Genomic DNA, 19,104 nt, shown 5'->3' with positions numbered 1-19,104 from the left:
AAGGGATAAATTCTACAATGCGCCAATAGAAATGGAAATATAACAACGTAATATAGTTTACCTTCGTGTAAGTATGATGATAGTGTACAACATAGGCAATGACTTCTATTTTTTTTTTTTTTTTTCAATGGGTGCCCAAGCTTCACTACTTATAGATACATCACAACGGTTCGTAATGCTTTCACATTTTTTTTAACAGATCCAATACTCCACTGGTTTCCAAACTGGGAGGCTACCCTTAAGACGCATGAAAAAAAAATCAAGACGGCACAAATTACAGAAACAGCATGAAATGCAAAATTATATTTACTCTCTAAAGGCTTCAGATTTTGTTTCTTTTTAACCATGATTAACTATCTTTGTATTGAACGAACTTCCAATTAAATATGGAGACTTTGTTTTACTGGGGGCAGAAACGTGAACATTATGCAAAAGCGATGAAAAAAATTGGAAGCTTTCGAAACCTGAGCATGGAGAAAAACGGAGAGAATTAGCTGGGTTGAACGGAAAACGAATGAGAAGGTGTTAGAAATAGTAGCACTACAGGACAGGGCCTAAAATTGAGTGGAGTACTCCACACTTTGTAGAACTGTAGGAAAGGAGTGTGGAGCTATAATTCTTAAAGTGTGGACTGGTATTAATGTGAGTACCTTACTTTTCTCGGATTATGCATTTAAACGCGTTTAGTGTATCAAACTAAATGTTACTGATTCAATACATTCATTATGCAATGGGTTACTCAATTCCATATAACTGCCAGTATATGACATTAAGCCATAATTAATACGTATAGGTGTCTCCTAGATGGCAGGGAAAACCATTGCCAATTTTGAGGTGAAGGAACCTTTTAACTATATTTAGTTTTTAAGCGTTTTCGGTTGCATTCATATAGTATTAAAATATGCAACTAACTACACGTTTATCTGTTGTTTCAATAGGACATTACAATTTTCCGATATAATGAAATGTGTTGTTTTGTAGATAAAAATTACACGATCCTTTGAGTCCGTTATAGAAATATGTAGGCCTACTACCAGAGATAACATACATCAATAACCGCCAAAAATTTAGCCGAAGCAAGGTAGACTCTCAACAACCAATCATAACACAGAAAATATTATCCGTTCGTAGGTTTCATGGGGAAAAAATCTCGCTAGCCGGCCCGGTTAATTCTTTTTTCTATAGATTAGTGTTCGCTGTTTGGTGACGATGCTGCACTGTTGTCTTTGGTAAAGTAATTTCATTACTTTAGAAACAACTAGCAGCGTTCACCCCGCTTCGCTGCGGTCACCCCGGAACGCAATAAACTTTGTTACTTAGATAATTTTTACTTTTTCGCTTTCAAGTGATATGATAAAAACCATAGAAGATTGCAGTAAATGTTAACATTATATCGCCTGTCATTTATGTTAACCCGCCCCGCTTCGCTGCGGTCACCCCGGAACGCAATAAACTTTGTTACTTAGATAATTTTTACTTTTTCGCTTTCAAGTGATATGATAAAAACCATAGTAGATTGCACTAATGTTAACATTATATCGCCTGTCATTTATGTTAACCCGCCGAGTGACACGGTCATGCGGGTTGCATATAAATACGTTTATTTTTACCTATGATGAACTAACAAAGGATTTGTACGTTATGGACACTTGAATGGTCAATTATCTCAAGACACTGGTAATTAAAAATTAAAGTGATATGATAAAAACCATCTAGGGTCCAAATCCTAATAACCCCCCAAAAATGAAAGAAATTGGTTCAGCCGTATTAGCGTGATGAGGGAACAAAGGATTTGTACGTTCTCTTTTATATATATAGATAACGAAAATGGAACAGAGGAAGGAAATAAAGAAACAAAAGGTTCCTTTAGTTCGTCTTTATGCCTGCAGACACGACACCTGACACATGGTTCTCCTCTAGTTGATTTACCGGTACTTTGTGCCTACAAGCAGCATAGGGTATTCTATTTTCCATGTTGCTGGGCGTTGGACATTAGGTCTATTTATTTTTATATGGAACATTGGAATTCAAAGCCTCAGTAAAATTATACAGGAATCCCTCCAGAAATTTCTTAGTGTGGGCACCCATTACTGACTAAATATTAACCGGTTTTGAGAAATCGCGCTCACAGTCAGCAGTATGAACAGGTACAGTAGGCAGTAGCCTACAACGCAGTAAATTTGGGCCAAGTTGGGCATATTCGGTAAAAGAGTACATGGTCTTGTCACTGGAGAAGTACTTCACCAACTCGGAGTATTTTTATTCGTTTCACGTATTAACGCACTTTGATGCGTATCCGCATCGCATCCGCAATTTGATGTGCTGCCCATTGCATTAATTTAGCATGGAAAGATGTCACCAAGAATGTCCAAGAAGTTTCATCTGTCATACAAGCAGCATCTGGACTGTGTGCTTTTTATCACTCTTCAGAGCAGCGAACAAAAAGTTTAACGATGGTAGCTTCAGAAAATAACTTAGAAGTTTTGCACTACTGAGAATATTTTGACGTCAGGTGGACAGAATTTTCATTCAGTATGCTCACTACTCTCCTAAAAAATTGGTATCCAAGCTGCCTTTAATTGCAAACGGAAAGCCATGGATGTAATGAAGCCAATGGTCATCTGCGTAAATGGATAGAAGTAGATCGCCTTCATCTTCTGTGTCTTGTGACAGACGCTCTATATGTTTTCAAGAACTGCCAGCACAAGTTTGAGAGTGAGGAAATGTTTCTTTTGGACATAATAACAAATAAAAATAGAACTGTAGCACAATTGGAGAGTATGAAAGAGAAACCTCTGTTAGGCGGGTGGGAAGAAACGTTTTTAAACGAACGTGTGCAAGAGAACGTCAACGGAGAAATACAGTACTCATTATATGGTATTCAACTTCATCGTAACACACGTCGAAATAAATCCCATAACAAATATGTCAGGGGGAAAAGAGATTTTACTGTAGTACGCTACGAAGTCCTGGATTCCATAATTAACTTTGTTAGTCAGCGTTTGCTGTACGAAGACAGTATTGTTGCTTTGGAGCCTTTGCGTGTTTTGGAAGGGGATGTAACTGATGATGCCCTAAGAGAATGCCACAAAGTTATTTGTCCTGATACAGATCTTTTCCAGTTCGCATTGCAATATAGAGAGACATCATCATGCAGTATGTTGAAAGGTCTGGACGCTAAAAGCCTTCTCATGAAAATCTGTGGAAATCAGTCATTCCATGCTCTGTCAACAAGTCTAGCCCGAGTTGTTGCTTCGAAACCATCTTATTTCGATGTTGAAAGACTTGTAAGTGACTACGACATATCGAAAACACTGTGAAAAATTACCTTCATGTTAATATAAATAAGGGTCCGTTGGAAGATTTTAGCCCAACCCCTGCTGTTATGAAATGGCTGGCCAGAAAGGAAAGGCGTTTTGAGGTTGGTAGGAAGTCAAAGGAACAGCCCTGGTATAACGGTGTATTTGCCTCGGCAGAAAACAGACAGACAGCGTGATGATCACGGAAAAATGACGGTGAAATTCTCATGTAAGAAAATGTTACTTTTTCTTCCAGTGTGACTATTTTTCTTACCGGTCTGTTTCCTGTATTTTATTGTTTAATACAATATAATTAAATATGTATCCTAATGTGGCTTTTGTTTGCTCTAGATGCCAAAATTTTCCTACATAATAATAATAATAATAATAATAATAATAATAATAATAATAATAATAATAATAATAATAATAATAATAATAATAATAATAATAATATTTTTTGGTCGTAGGTAACATGTAATGGACAGAGCACTGATTATATGTCAAAGCAAATGCTGACTAAAGTAGTTTTTCTATACTATATAAAATTTTTTACCAGTGTGGAGCTGTGATTTCGTTGAATTTTAGGCCCTGCTACAGGAGAAAAGAATAATTTTAGATGTAATTAAGAAGAGGAAGAGGACCTGGTTGGGATATTGGGTGAGGAGGAACTGTATTATGAGGGACGTGCTAGGTATGGGTATGGTGGAAGGAGAGAAAGGGAGGGTGCGAACGATATTGTAGTTGAAGGAAGGAATTAAAACAGAAAATTGCTACGTCAAGACGAAGAGACTAGCTGAGGAGCACAGTACATCGAAGCTTCTGAGTTTCAGCAAGTGACCTGCCAATAATGACAGGATAACTATGATGATGATTATATGTTTAGCAATATTTGTCATAAAAAGAGAGAAAAAATAAACAATAATGATAAAATCTCTTAATATTTTAGAATAATTTTAGTGAAAACTGGAAACGACTCAACTGTCTATGTCTTTTATGTAAACTCATTTTTTTTATAAATACTTTTAACTTATATTACAAATACAAAATAACGACATCAAACTCCAAGTTATTTGAAATAACCGTACAAAATCACACTCTCACTTGTGAATAAATATTCTTTATTGTTGTATAATGTTATAGCGCTCAATCCTCGGTGTGCCGTATATCTAATGAGGCTAAAAGTTATATTGACAAACAATTTTCAACGTATAAGCATCCACCCATGAAATCAAACTTGCGGTCACATGCACTAAATTTTTGTCAATGTCATGAAAATGTTATTTCGATATTAATTTTATCAGCACACATTAAAAATTTCCAGCGGATGCATGAGGCTCGGAGCTAAGGCATGGAATTACCGATGTTCAATACTACATTTCTCTTTAGTTTTGGAAGAAAAACACCACTAATATGTTTTGAAATGTAATGAAGCATCTAGTTTAACATCCCAGAATTATGCACTGAGGTAGACGGTAATGATTAGAAATGAATGAAATGGAGTGAAGAAAGTAGGAGGAAACGGGGAAACTCCGAGAAAATCCACGTACATGGTGTTTGTCCACCGAAAAAGCTCATATGGTGCAAGCTGGGATCAAAACAAGGATCCCATGCACCAGGGATGAACGCTCTAACACTGAGCCACCACGACCATAACATGTTTTAGTTTACCTTTCGATCATCTGTTTCTTATGGACACAACTATTCTTCGTATGATTTCAGAAAATCCAATCATGGGCCACTGTAAATGAATCAAAAAATGAATCAAATGATGACTGAAGTAAATCAGACACTGAAGTTCTTATACCTTGTAACAACTCATAGAATTATGCTCTCTGTCGTCTTGCGAACAACCGATTCAGAAAACGAAATACTGTAGCTATATACCACAGGGGCAGACGGATTGCATACACTGGTGAGAACACATTCACTCCAGCAGCATTTTTACTGAAGGCAAGCAATTCAGATGAAAGATGTAATGATGTTGCCCTTCCTTTTTACATCTAATAAACAAATTAAAGTAGTACCGTTACTTGTGCAAGACTCCTGCGCAAGAGTCTTGGTCTTGGATCGGGATTCCTGGTCTTGGTCTTGTCTTGGTCTTGGTCTTGCATGTAAGACTTTACGCGAGTGTAATAATTTTAAATAGGAAGTCTATACATCAAATTTCATACAGACATTTTACTATAATTGCCTCAATTCGCCACCTTTTCTTCTTCCCGCTTTTTCGCTTCTAACTAGGGATGATACCATACCGGGACCAAGTACTTGGGGAAAACCTATATGTCGTCTGAAAGCTCTTGCCATGAGAAGTACGAAACCGTTTTCAAATCATGGGCAAACCCGGAATCTGACCCTATATGGGGCCAGTTTCTTGATGTTTGTGGCTCTATGTATGGTATATTCGACAAAAATAAAAATGAATATCACAATGCATCACAAGTAAGCCCTTGAGCCCATCATGTTCCTGTTTGGATCACTGCTAGAGAACGTGACTCGGGTAAGGGTTTGATAATATCACTTTGCACCCAAACATACCCATTTCGCCAGTGTTACCAACGAATTGTAAATACAATATGGCAGATGGTTTCTGGGCCACTCGATGTAGCTATATCCATGAAAACGCGGCATAAACATCATTCGTCACTAGAGAAAATATCCTTCGGTCATATTCCTCTTCCAAGGACCCCAGTTTATCAGTGTTGCCAACCAAGTATAAAATAAGAAATTGTAAAATACTTTCCGTACGATGAGACGTTTATACACCAAGCTTTGCAGAAACATCACACGAACTATAGCAAAAAGGTGTTGAGTGTGGCCGTCTCCCAACCATTCCAGGTTGTCAGTGTTGCCAACAAGTGTAAATATCACAATGTATAAAATGGCGTGACTGCCATTGAAAGAATATATGACAAATGTGACAGAAGCAGCATTGGACAATGGAAAACAGTGTATGTTTCCGTCTCCTAAGCACCACAGTGTTGCAGTGTTGTCAACCAATGCGAACATTCAAGATTTTCGCATGAAGTCTACCTCATTGGCAGACATGACAACATGGGTGCTTGTGGGTTCACTAACTACTACAAACCTAGCATGGGCCACAGTAATTATATCCGCCACACTGAGGTGCTTGGGAGATGGGGACACTCACACTATCTTATCCATTGTCCAATGCTGCTTCCATTGTCCAACTTTTGTCATATATATTTGTTCAATGACTTTCACGCCATTTTCAACATCGTGATATCTACACTTGTTGGCAACACTGACAACCTGGAATGGTTGGGAGACGGCCACACTCAACACCTTTTTGCTATAGTTCGTGTAATGTTTCTGCAAAGCTTGGTGTATAAGCGTCTCATCGTACGGAAAGTGTTTTACAATTTCTTATTTTTATACTTGGTTGGCAACACTGATAAAGTGGAGTCCTTGGAAGAGGAATATGTCCGAAGTAAATTTTCTCTAGTGACAAATTATGTTTATGCCGCGTTTTCATGGATATAGCTACATCGAGTGGTCCAGAAACCATCTGCCACGTTGTATTTACAATTCATTGACAACACTGACGAAATGGGTACGTTTGGGTGCAAAGTGATATTATCAAACCCTTACCCGAGTCACGTTCTCTAGCAGTGAGCGAAACAGGAACATGATAGGCTCAGGGGCTTACGTGTGATGCATCGTAATATTCATTTTTATTTCTGTCGAATATACCATACATAGGGTCACAAACACCAACAAACTGGTTCCACATACGGTCATTTTCTGGGTTTGCCCATGATTTGAAAACGGTTTCGTGCTTCTCATGGCAAGAGCTTTCAGACGATATATAGGTTTTCCCCAGGTGCTTGGTCCCGGTATGGAATCATCCCTAGTAAGGGAAACCGCTGAAACACGTCTTAAATTATTTGAAATTAAAAGCCTGAAAACTAATTTTCATGCTTCTAACGTTAAGGAATTTCGAGACTTGATTACAACAATTGTAACTCCCATCCTTTCTTCTTACCACCTTTTTTCCCCTTGTAAGGAAAATTAAAAAAAAAAAAAAAGGAATAAATAAAAAAAATCTGAATCAGGTCTTTAATCATTTTAAATGAAAAGTCCAAATACCAAATTTCATGTCCCAAAGTTTCAAAGATTTCGAAATATAGTTAATTTGTTATACCAATTGTAACCCCACCCTCGTTTCTTCTCGCATCTATTTATTCCCTTTTAGAGGAAATATATTTAAAAAATTAAAGACGTGTCTGATTGTTTTAAATGGCAACCTAACATATCTAATTTAATGTCTCTATTCTTCAGAGATTCGCATGTGTGTATATTTTACTATAATAATTTTTACCCCCAATTCCCCACTTACCCGTCGAATTTCTAAAAAAAAAAAAAAAAAAAAAAAAAAATCCTTACTGTTACCTTATACAAATCTTATGCAGAATTTCAAGTTTCTAGATGAAGCGGTTTGGTCGGAGCATTGATCAGTTATTCATTCACTCACCCATTCACTCAGGACTTATTCTTTCATTTTTAGAGGTATTATACTTTGCTTCTAGAACATTACAATAGTACTTTTTGATAAGTGTAATCACGATAAGTTTTTGGAATTACTTAATTTTAAGCAGGGTTGGAAACTTCTACAGTTTTTATCATATCTCTAGAACGGTTTGAGATATCAAATTGCTGTAAACACCATTGTGATCTTCACAATTATTGAAATTCATCTACACGATTTGATAAGGTACTTATATGAGCACTTTTGAAAATAAAAACCTTAGAGAAAAGTCAGAGTTTCAACTTCATGAATCCATGTAACTTTGTTCGAAACCCGTCATAGCATTAGTATTAGACAATAAATTATTTACGATATGCATTGCCCCGTCTGTCTTATTTGCGCCATTGCTGCTGTCGGTGTCACCAAAATTTGGATGTTTATGATACTACAGCGTCCTTAGTTTGTAGCACTTAAAAATACACGGAACATCGTAAGTTTTCGATAAATATGTGGATTTGAAAAATTTGTAATAACCTGACGTAGTTCTCTAAAGGTAACCAAGAAAGTTCTATAGCTTTTTCACCCACCACTTTCAAACACCGATATGTCACCTAATGGAAGATCAAAAATAGACTCCATCAGTATCGACGACCTTCTGCCAACGTTCTGGAAGGCCATGGATTCCGTCATCCTAGGCACGTTGAGCTTAGCGTTGTCCTGTAACAGGAGGACCCATTTGCTATTCAGAAGTGCTGACTCCAGAGTTTTGAGTTTTCCTTGAACACGGTTCAACTGCTGACAGTACAGTTGCATTGATCCTCTGACCAGCAGGTAGCAATTCTCGATGCACAATGCTGTGAGCAGTCCACAGATTTCACAGGAGGTCGTTCTTCTGGGGCAGTACTGGTTTCGGCTGTTTTGGAACCGGTTTATGGGATGCTAACCAATGATGACGGCTCCGTGAAGTTTCGTACAGGACCCACTTATCATCACATGTCAATACCCTGTTCAGAAATGGCTCCTTCCTCAGTCGAGACAGCAAAGAAACACAGGTGTCTGCTCGCGTTGCCTTCTGGCCCGGAGTCAAATCATGTTGGACCCATCAACCTAACTTCTAGTGTTTCCCAAGTTGATGGAGGTGCTGCCGAATGGTTCATCCACTCGCACTGAATTGTAGTCCCAGTTCCTCACATGTCTGGGCACTGTTTGCCTCAATTGCTGCCTGAAGATCTCCATTTTGTTCATGTGTTGGTCTTCCGGCACGTGGTGCGTCTTCGAGTGCTTCGTCACCATCCTTAAACTTATTAAACCAGCGCTGCACTGTCCGTGTAGTCACGACACCCTTACCAAAGGCCTGGCATATCTTCCGCCCCGCTGCAGCGGCGTTTGATCCCAGTTTGAAGTCGTACAGCATACACGCCCTTATGACGCTCTGTGGAGGTCCCATGTTTAGTTTGTCCTTACGGAAGTTCACGGTGTAACTGAACTGCCCAAATCAGGTAGTATGTTGGATATACCCACGCCAACAACTCACCTTTACCTTATCTCCACTCGCATGGTGTGAGGGCCAATTTAACACAGACCTTTACAGAAAGCGACATCACTTTCTTTGTTACCTTTAAATTTTAAAAAAATACATCTTTATGTTAGATTGGATTGGCAACACTGTTAATCTTTTTCAGTGTTGCCAACCGAAATTTGCACGGTTGGAGTATTTGTTCATTAGCTTGAAACCTACAAGAGTGTATCAGGATTAATGTTCCACCTTGTATATAATCATATCGACAGCGGCAAATAGGAATAGAGGTCGAAGGAAAATCCTCCGTGACAGATCCCGTCGAGCATTCTTAGTGTGTTCTTACTAAGAACCATCGTAAATTTTTATCGATGTGATTTTGATTTCCCCTCAAAAATCGCCACTAAACTCTTTTTAGAAACTGTCATTTTAAGATCCAACATTTTCTTCTTTGCCTCAACAACTTTTTCTGTCTGAAACACCTCCTAGAAAACTAATTTTCTTTATTCAAAATGAGATAAACTTATGCCATTTCATGTTTATAAGATTACCTTGGATTCGGACCACAACCTCAATCACGCAAATTTCTCACAGAGCTACTTGTAATACCACGCAACATTTGATAGAATATTATTTTTACAAATAACCTTGCGGGTAACGTTCTTTTTAATAGGTCAATTTTCTTCCTTGGCATTTCCTCGTTCTGCATTATTCTCGAAATAATTATGTACTGACGTAATATTAGCGCGTTCTGTTTATAATTGTGTTAGGAAAAAGTGTTAAATCTTCGAAGAGTTATCAAGAAAATTAATACCATTTAGTTCTTATGCAAAATGAAAAACACAACAATTATTGGGAAAAATAATTCTGTTATATGCCTGAAGCTTCCTTCATTCTATACATAATCATCTCCTACATTTAAACATTTATGGTATCTGGTCACGAGCTTCAGAATTCTTGTGTTAGACCTATATACCCTTCTGCCGGTAGTTCATTAATCGAGGTAGTCACTGCATTCTCCAACTATTCATCACTTTCACAACGTTTACCGCCCAGAAATTCTTTCTGTTTAGGAAAAAAGGTGGAAATTGCTAGGAGCAAGGTCCAGATTATAGGGTGAATATTGAAAAGTTTCCCATCCGAATTGATCCAGCAATTCTTGAGTTGCAGCAGGAGTGTGACCCATTTGGTTTGGGTACAAAACCTCGCGGCCAGAACCTCGCGGCGACAACCTCGCGGACCAAAACCTCGCCTGGCCAAAACCTCGCCTCCCAAAACCTCGCGGCCCAAAATCTCGCCGGGCCGAAACCTCGCCTGGCCAAAACCTCGCCTCCCAAAACATCGCGGGACAAAATCTCGCCTGGCCAAAACCCCGCCTGGCCAAAACCTCGCCGTCCAAAACCTCGCGGAACAAAATCTCGCTTGGCCAAAACCCCGAGTGGCCAAAACCTCGCCGCCCAAAACGTCAAGGGCCAAAATCTCGCGGGACCAAAACCTCGCCACCCAAAACCTCGCGGGCTAAAACCTCGCCTTGCCAAAACCTCGTCTTCCGAAACCTCTCGCCCCAAAATATCGCCATATCCAAAATCTCGCTTGACCAAAATGTAAATGTTCCAACAGATGATAAGGATGACGATATAAAAGACGCTGTTTCAGAAGAAATATGACGGGTATTTGACTAAGTCCCGCGATACCATATGAAAATTCTATTTCTGTATTAGAGGATTTTAATGTGAAGATAAGGCGACAGGATGTTTTTAAACTGGTTATAGGGAAAGAAAGTCTGCATAAGAAAAATAATGACAACTAACGGACATTATTGGGATCGTGAACTTTGGAACATCCAAAAACATAAAATTTTAACAAAAATCTAATAATATTTATGAAAGTATGAAATAATATATGAGTTTTTACGACGTCCCTTGATTATGTCCTGTAGGTTAAAGGACACATAGATGACCAGGATGGAGGAAATGATCGAATAAAGAAAGTGGGAGGAAACGGTAATAACCCGAGAAAGCCCACGTACACAATGGTTTGTATGTTATTATTATTATTATTATTATTATTATTATTATTATTATTATTATTATTATTATTATTATTATTATTATTATTATTATTATTATTATTATTATTATTTGTAATGTGAAATTGCATATTAAGAAACTCATTGGGTAAATTTTAAAGAAAAGTTTCATTCGCGGCGAGGTTTTGGCCACGCGATGTTTTGGGTGGCGAGGTTTTGGCCCGGCGAGATTTTGGGCGGCGAGGTTTTGGCCCGGCGAGATTTTGTCCCGCGAGGTTTTGGGCGGCGAGGTTTTGGCCGGCGAGGTTTTGGCCACGCGAGGTTTTGGCCCGGCGAGATTTTGTCCCGCGAGGTTTTGGGCGGCGAGGTTTTGGCCCCGCGAGGTTTTGGGCGGCGAGATTTTGGCCACGCGAGGTTTTGGCCCGGCGAGATTTTGTCCGTATCCCGACCCATTTATATATATACGAGTATTACACATTTTCGTGAATATAATATAAGTTTTACATTTCTCCAGTAAGCATTCCTCTCCTTTTGTTTTGGATACTTCACCCTAGGTTTCTTCGAGTCTCACAATAACTATTTGTATTGATTGCGATGTCATTTGGTATGAAATTCACCAAAACAACACCCTCACGATCCCAAAATACGGTTACCATGACCTTTCGTGTTGAGAAAGTCTGTTTCAATTTTGTTTTTTAGGTGATGAGGGATGATGCCATTTAAGTGATTGGCGCTTGCTCCCTGGGGTGATTGGTGCTCTCTGCTGAACGGAAATGCGCCAGCAGTCGTTTGTTTGAATGCACTTACCACCTGGCGGCAGAAGAGTATAACGCGGGAATTCTGAAGTTCGTGAACAGACACCACTTGAGGTATGTAACAGAATTCTTTTCTCCATTAAATATTTGTTTTCTTTTTTTCATTTTGTATAACTAAACGGTCTTTATTTTATGGATGACCCTTGTAACTATTCATTAAAAATACCTACTTTCGTGTACATTCCACAAACATTTTCTTTTTAAAAAATAGTTCATTAGTTGATAGTGAATTATATCTTCTGTGCTATTTGTTATCTTGGTACTTTTGGGAAAACAATATGGAAATTTTATTACGAACCTCCTATATTGTTCACTATATTGCAAGTAGTGTCAAAATTTCTAGTGTTTATGTTCCCTAATCTGAATATGATGTCTGTAAAGAGTTATAATCAGGGCCAGATTAATTCATCTGGAGGCCCGGGGGCTAGAAAAAAATATGTGGCCCCTGCTGACTTCGCTTAATACAGGGTGGTCCAAAAGTAGGTATACACCCCTGCATTGATCAAGTATAACATTCTAGTTTATGGGTTTATATGCTTCGGCTCTTCCTAGCTTAAGATGTAAGTAAAGACACATTAAGAACAAGTAATAAAGAAACTAAGTCTACCTAATGGATAAGAATAAGAAATGATATAAAATGCAATACTGTACTATATACCTACTTTTGGGTCACCCTGTACATTTCTGTGAAAGTACAGCAGGAAAATTAAGGGAATACACATAGTTCTATGACATCAACCATGCCATGCATTAGATTATGTTATTTAAAAAAAATCGCAAATAACAGACAGACAGACACACAGACATAGAGAATTCAGTAACTAACTTTTTAAGTTTGTTGATCAGTGCATGGATTTTGTACTTAAATTTTCAAAACGAGACGAGACGAGAAATAAAGTATTCTCGTCTCGTGAAGAACACCACTGGTTAAGTAATACCGAAGTTATGAACAACATAATGTACCACTAACGTTGACTACGAACCTCGACCGAGGATTGAACCCGACGCAGTTAGTAAATGCAAGAAACATCATGCAAGATCTATCCTTACAGTAAAGACCATTCTCCACTGCACTACCTTGCTTCCAAGAGAACTGGGTTAGGAAACCACGCCAGCTTGGCTACTCGCATTAGAAGTTACGTTCACAGAGGGACGATCTCCTGATACCTGACGGAAGAAAGAAAAGTGGTTGTATGGAGAATAATTGAAAACTTGACTGGATAGAACGTAAGTAATGACGAAACATCAGAGAAGAGTTATGGGAAAGAATAGTGTTAGCCCGAACGCACGTTGACCAGAGGCAAGACAGCCAAGTCGAGGCAGAGGGAAAGACAGATAAGAAGTGCGAAGAGAGAGACCTGAATGCCTTGACCATGTGTTTCAATTACAACGGTGAAAAGGCCTCCGTTGATTTGAGTTTAGCGTCCCTTTGAGCAGTGAGGCTATATGAGACGTGGACCTACAGGGATTCAAACCACGTGAGTTCCCGCCGGGAATCGAACCCGGGTCTCCCACGCCAAATGCGCGTACAGTAAATGCTTAGAACTAGAGAGCTTGAAGGAGCCTTCATCTAATACATGCTGAAGTGAATTTGAGACTTTGTTGCGTTGCTCACAATACTGACAACATGCCTTAATGACACTGTTATAGGAATGAAAGTAGAACTTAAATACTACAATATTCAGTGCCATAAAGACACACGTTCTGTACCGATCTCTAATCTTAGTCTTTTCGCAGAAATGAATCACTTAACACAGAGGTATGTTTTATATCTGAGTTTAATAGTATTTCATTCAACATTTAGGAAATGTAGAGTATTAATTGTAGTGTAGTGAATTTGTGTATGCAAGAAACATGTTTCTCTCTCTCCCTAACCTGCTGTTGATGAAATGGATGGCTTCCCTCTTGTGAACCTGGAAACGGCTCATCTTTGTGGATCAATGAATGAGACTAGACGCGAAATCCATTGGATTCACTACTTATCCAGTGAACAGCAGAGAATTAAGATTAGATGATAATTGAGAGTGTTACTTTTCTTAGGATGAGTTGAGTTCATAGTTAGCGTTGCGGACTCGGTTGTTTATCTCTGAAAGGGTAAAGTGTTGGTCTGCTAGTTATGGGTGACTGAACTGAATGAAACTAGTGAATCCTTAGTTAATATACCACGGAAGAGATAGCATTGAAACGTGGAAAAGTGGTACCGGTGATGTCTCAAATCCAAACTCTCGTTGTCGACGTGTGCAGAAAAAAATAAGTTTGAGAGAAATGCGTTCATCAGCACAGGGGCGGATCCAGGACCGACTTCTGGGGGAGCGGTGGGTTGTCATTATGCTACTTTTAAGGACTCCAAACTCTGGGATGGATTTTATTTATATATATATAACAAGAAAGTTTCCTCTTCTGGGGGAAGGGGCGATCGACCCGATCGACCCCTCCCTAGATCCGCCCCTGCAACAGCATAACTAATTTTGGGAGTTTTTACAGTTTCTTACAGTTTGTTGCAAATACAGTTTTACGTGACACGGAAGTTATAAAATGGAAAAACGTAATTCACATACGTAGACATAACGCTAGTCTTTTCCGGCTAGTCTGGACAATTTAGCATGCAGATAGAATACATAAAGCTAAGAAATCCACGTGCATGAACTAAACATAAAGATTTCGATAAAAATTTAAATATTGATTTCCGTTTTTACATTCTAAGTCCATAGTACTGTACCTCTACTTAGGGATCCTGTTTTCTGGTCAAACTGCAGTTGGCCTTAGCGGTAAGTAGAAAAGGAGAAACAACTCATTTGAGAAGAAATTGTGAGGAGTCATGGAAGCTATGAACGAAGGGATTGTACTTGGTGTACAACTTTAGCAAACACAAAGAGTTCTTATTAGGCAAGTGACTTCACGATGATGGCAGATTGTGATGTAAATACATAAACAAAGTAAAGAAAAAATAAGAACGGAGCTAGATGTATTCGAAAACACACATAAACACAAACAAACTATTTGCTGAGCAAAACAATATATTCACATTTTAAAAAACTACATACGTGTGAAAGTTTCGCCAACTAACCCTTGACTTCATCAGACACTATGAGATACAGGAGAAATGTACACTCATGTCCAAAATTATTGTCGCATGTCTATAAATATGTTGTTGTAGGAATATAATTTGATAACGTATTCGCCCGGTATTTCTTATAATGTTATTATGTTTATAATCGGCAAAGACATGTATATGGCAAATTTCAGGTCAAAAGAGCAGTAAATAAGAACAATAAAACGAAAATAAAACTTTCTTGTCCATTTAGCAACATTTTGTTTCACTCATTCTAATTTTCAATTCTTTTCCTTTGAAATTTACCACAAATATAGATTTCCCGATTATACACATAGTATCAGCATTAAAAGTACCCTGCAAAATCATTATCAAATTATATTCTTACAAGAAGACAGTTATAGATATACGAGAATCATTTTTTACATGAGTGTACATTCTTCCTGTATGTACGTAGGCCTATATACAGGAATGTATATACATTTCTCCTGTATCCCATAATGTCTGATGAAGTCAAAGTGTTAGTTGGCGAAACTGTCACACGTATGTAGTTTTCTAACGTGAATATATTGTTTTGCTCAACAAATAGTTTTTGTTTAATTATATACCAAGTAAAGATTCTATTTATGGAATGTAATACATAAACTTTTTTTCACATGTTGTTTTAGCAGATTGCATGGCATTACAAGTAGCGTGATTGTTACAGAATTGTATCAGTTTGTGTACAAGGTTATGACATTTTCTTTACAAAAATGGAATAAACATATTTACCACATCCGTTAATGAAGGTTTTTTGTTTCTTTTTCCCTTTTCTTCACTCTAAGGCACGCGACTATCAAAGTCAGAGAGGAAACACAATGAAGCAGGAGGTAAAAGAGGCCGTATCGAATCGTAGCTCGTAGGAGTAAACTTGTAAAATTGACAACTTATTATGCACAATTTTTTTCATGCTTGTAAACACTCTGTTCGTGTTTTACTGTTTATATTGTAGCTCTTTTCCCTCGCTTCAATGCTTATAAGATATATGAACATTTGAGAACCACACTGGCCTACCCAGGGATTTATTTGTAGCCAGGGAAGCCTGGGAATTTCCCCCCTTCTAAGTCTTGACTTCCCTGTCTCTAAGTTTAAATCAGTCTTCCCAGCCTGGAAAGATATTTTCCCCCTTTCATAGGCTACATAATCCGTTTTAAAGTACAATAATTCAACTTCATGTTTTAGTAGCAATTCTTTATAAATATTCCCCCCTTCTACAAAATCCACAAATAAACCACTGGGCCTACCTCCCCTAGCAACTGAACCTAAGATTATACTGATTTCATACGATATTCCTATTTGCCTATCTTAAATCAATAGTTAGTTCGTATATTTGTCTGCTATGCTAAAGAACACTGTTGCTTTCGCATATTCACTGTCAGAAAGAGAGTGCTATTTAGAATTAGATTCGAAATACATGCCATTGATTTGACATACTTTTAGGTAACTGTAGGGAAGATTCCGTAGGTTAATTACTGTAAAGTTAGAACCTACAACGTTAGCTTGGCATTCTTCTTGGTAATTGTAGGGGAGAAAATGCTACTTGGAATTAGAATTAGAATACGTGCAAGCCATTGACTTAATATTTTACGTAATATAGAGTCACAGTTCGTTTTTGTATCGACAAATATATTTACGTACCTCGCTACCTCTCTTTCTTTCTCTTAAACTCGATGAAAACATAGTAATGGTTATTTCCAGTGGCGTATTTAGGGGGGGGGCTTCCGGGCTTAAGTCCCCCCCGAAATCTTACTTACTATAATAAAGTATATTAAATATCTTGCACAATTTTCACATTTTCAAGCAAAGCCCCACCGAAAGTTAGCAAAGCTCCCCCCCCCCGAAACAAAATCGTAAATACGCCACTGGTTATTTCAATCTGAAATTTTAAATTCGTATGAACACAATTAATATACCGATATAGATTGTTGCTTCAAAAAGTGCCGGTATGAAAATTAATGTAATAAGACGTGGCGGTATGGTATATCGGTGTATAACCGGCCCATTTTGAGCACTGGCTATCAGTCATTCTATTCCGACCATTATAAACTACGATGAGGTGCTATTAAGTTCCCTTTTATCTAATGTATAGTTACTTGAATATCCTTCTACATTTTATGTTAATATATATTGGTGAAAATGAAAAAAATGAACACCCAAAATGGTTTGACATGAGTAAATTTTATATACATACTTTGCATGAATACCGTACCTGATCATGCACACAGATCCCACATATATGGACAGAATGTAGAGGATGTGTCAAAAATGGCAGTATATTGTGTATCCTCCTATAACTGAAATGTAGTCTTGCACCAAGACAGTTATGATGAGCCCAGTGTTTATCCTCATAAATGGTGTTCCATGATTCTTCCCCATTGTGACGCAGTAGGTCAAGGTTTGTTTATCGCAGTTAAGACCGGACCGAGTAATACACTTCATGTTAAACATGGAAAAGGTTATTTCGTGGGTAACATTAGGCTGGAGTCCGCGATTGGTAGCTCAGTGGAAGAGAGCTCACCTCTAGTACAAGGAAAACTTGGTTCGATTCCAGATGAGTTTGTGTTGGACAATATGGTGCCTGTAGTTTTTTATGTCTCCTCCTCCCACATTATTCTGTTAACCCTCTATACAAACAAAAAGTGCCGGCTGGAGCTCATGTGGTTCGGATTCCACGTTAATCAGTAGGCCCACATCTTATGTAGCCTCGCTGCTGATCGGGACGTTAAACTCAACGAACAGGAAGTGGTTGAAATTAACAATTTTCAGTTTCAAGGTTGATTGCCATAAAGTAACAGCGTATCAATAAGAGGTTTGAAGTCCTCCATTAACCTATTATTCAACCAGGAAGTGTTATTCGTCACAGAACATAAATGGCAGTAGATAATAAAAAGTGGCTTTTTGAAATATATTATGCGTCCCAAGGGTAGATTCAATTTTCATCTTTATCCTTCTACTAAAAATGTACTACTATTTCCGGTTTCAATATTGATCTCCATATTGATATCTCCAGCAAAAATGGTCAGAGATAGCGATAGACATCAAGTATCACCTCCGGTTTCATATATTAATTTCTATAAAGCAGAGACAATAAGAGATAGTGAGTAATAACCTTTTGATATGGATTCAACATCCGAGGGACACGTTCTATTTTTGATCTTATCTTTCTATTACAACCAGAAGTCATAGATATACTACTTCCAATTTCATTATTGAACTCGTATAGTTTGGAAATGAAACTAACTTGTCTTATCTCTGTGAAATATCACTCACTTGTCTTATCTCTGTGAAATGAAACTCACTTGTCTTATATCTGTGAAATGAAATTTACTTGTCTTATCCGTGTGAAGTGAAACTCACTTGTCTTATATCTGTTAAATAAAACACACTTGTCTTATCTCTGTGAAATGAAATTTACTTGTCTTATCTTCGTGAAATGAAACTCACTTGTCTTATCTCTGTGCAGTGAAACTCATTGTCTTATCTCTCTGAAATAAAACTCACTTGTCTTATCTCTATGAAATAAGCTCACTTGCACTGAGAGAAAGAAATTGTAGGTGGTGTACTTAAAAAGATAGGTTACATGCGTAATTCCTGTAGCTTTGGACTTAACGTACAGCAGACGTATAACAGAAAACGCATGTTTTATAATACTTTCTGTATAAGTGTTCCATCTACACGTACTTTACGTATGAAACAATGTAGGCGGTCAGGATCTCACATAAAAATGGACGTATATAACATATAGCTGACGAAAGTAACATAAGTATATGCATGTGATATACGGAAAACTGTTAGATATCAGACATCCTGCAACGGCATGATGTAACATCTAAGGGCAGTGCCTATGTAACATACGGATAACGTA

General features: G+C 37.9%; 1 long non-coding RNA gene across 1 annotated transcript in view; it reads left to right on the top strand.

Moving 5' to 3' along the window:
- LOC145670733 (uncharacterized) overlaps positions 1–19,104 on the top strand; it is a 248,725-nt gene that overhangs the window by 97,162 nt on the left and 132,459 nt on the right. Inside the window, exon 2 of the long non-coding RNA XR_014128402.1 lies at positions 12,033–12,202. This is a non-coding gene — a long non-coding RNA (uncharacterized LOC145670733). The remainder of the gene's footprint in view (positions 1–12,032; positions 12,203–19,104) is intronic.

Source organism: Thermobia domestica, chromosome 14, assembly GCF_964235325.1.
Source record: "Thermobia domestica chromosome 14, izTheDome1.hap1.1, whole genome shotgun sequence".
Lineage (NCBI taxonomy): Eukaryota > Metazoa > Arthropoda > Insecta > Zygentoma > Lepismatidae > Thermobia > Thermobia domestica.
Note: the sequence above shows the minus strand (reverse complement) of the source record. Positions and strands in the feature narration are given on the sequence as shown.